General features: G+C 34.3%; 1 protein-coding gene across 1 annotated transcript in view; it reads right to left on the bottom strand.

Moving 5' to 3' along the window:
* The window catches only part of spon1b (spondin 1b), a 112,808-nt gene that overhangs the window by 11,257 nt on the left and 99,696 nt on the right, over nt 1–1,855 (bottom strand). The gene's annotated exons all lie outside the window — the stretch shown is intronic.

Genomic DNA, 1,855 nt, shown 5'->3' with positions numbered 1-1,855 from the left:
CCTGTGTCTGTATGACAGTGAGGTAGCTGATATCAGCCGCTGCAAAGCACAGCTGGTTACTGGAATGAGATCAACAGAGCCTAAAAGCTAAATTATCTGTATATTAACACTAAAACAATAATAAGCAGCTCACCTTACCCACCTCTGGGAAAATGGAAAAACCTATTGATTGAAAACTTACAAACATACATGGAAATACTGTATATAAGGCAAAACCAGAGTTTTTATAATTCTAATAAGTTTAGTCAGTATCTGATATGAATGCCTTTATTCTTTGTCACAGCCTGAATTCTCTTAGACAAGCTTTTGTGTAATTTCCTTGTAAGTTCAGGAATAGCTCTCCGGGCTTCTTAAGGGACCTTCCAAAGCTATTAATTGGGTATTTATTCATTATCAAATAAAATAAAAACATAAAAACACAGGTAGAACTAAAAGTGGCCTGAATAGTTTTACTCTGTTTCAAAAGCCCAAACATGCTATCAGATTCAGTTTTTGTTTTTATTGGATTTATGAAAGTGAATTCAAAGCCAGTGTTGAATTTCAGCTCTTTACTTATTAAATGTACCACAAACATGACATTGATGTAATGCTGTGTAATATAATAATAATAATAACAATGATAATAACACCAGACACCAAATAATCATACAGTAAGTAACCCACTGCAGAGCAGTCACATGTGGCAAAAGATTTTAATTTACACCTTTTACGTTCAGACTAGTATATATGGATTCTTGCAGCTCCCTATAGATTTTCAGTGGCAGAAAATTGCCCTAAAGTGGCTCTTTTGAAGGTTACCAACCAATGCTGACTCTACAGTGGCCTTAGGATTACTGGACAATATCCTCATACCCTTTTTGCAGATTTATCAGACAGTACCTGGTGGGTTGATCATCCTCTTCTACGTTTAGAATCAATGGAGGGTGCCTGACGTCATGCCGCACTGAGCGGACTATTGAGATTAGTCTGAATAAGGAACCCTCTGAATGTATACGCTTTAGTGAGCCAATAGGATGAGCAGGATCATCAATAAGACATGAATCTTAGTGACATGCACATATAACTGAACACAAACACACACAATGGACAAAAACAAACAAATGGACAACATACACACAATAATAACATGGACTGAACCACCACTCACAAGCACTTTATATAGCCTCTGTAGACATTATCCACATACTTCACTTACCTTAACTCCACTACAGTAAATGCTGTATGGACAATCATTCTGTGCAATACGATAATTATAATTCTACAACTGTTTAAAACTGTTTATAACTTGCATAGTTCATATTTCTGTATAGTTTTCATAATTATATCCTGTTCATAGCTTGTACACTCACTACAGCCTGCACATACTTATACTTATAGTATAGTCATAACCTACCTTCATACCGTGTACATTGTAACATACCCATAACAGACCCATATTTTGTACCCTCATACCTATAACAGACCTATTTCTGTAATATATCTATATTATGGCTAAAGAACTTTCTGGATGGATGCAAACTGCATTTCGTTGCCTGTACTTGTGACATGTGCAATGACAAAGTTGAATTCTATTCTATTCTATTCTATTCTATAACTTCAGAACCTTCCAGATTCAGAGCACAAATGAATAAGTCTTAAAAACAAAATTGTTGATTTTACAGAATATTACAGACACAGCTTTTATATGCTGCATATTACTATTTTTAATAAGTCTAACTTTTAATATACTTACCTTATTTATATGGAAGTGATGTTTTTAGCTCCTAAATTTTAAGCAAATCACTGCATTTCATTTTTTCAGAAGATGCTTTTGAAATGTCAGCTTCTTTAGATGTTTTACATTTTATCCTAGAAG

Source organism: Haplochromis burtoni, unplaced genomic scaffold (assembly GCF_018398535.1).
Source record: "Haplochromis burtoni strain Fernald_Lab_line unplaced genomic scaffold, NCSU_Asbu1 Contig_112, whole genome shotgun sequence".
Taxonomy (NCBI): domain Eukaryota; kingdom Metazoa; phylum Chordata; class Actinopteri; order Cichliformes; family Cichlidae; genus Haplochromis; species Haplochromis burtoni.
Note: the sequence above shows the minus strand (reverse complement) of the source record. Positions and strands in the feature narration are given on the sequence as shown.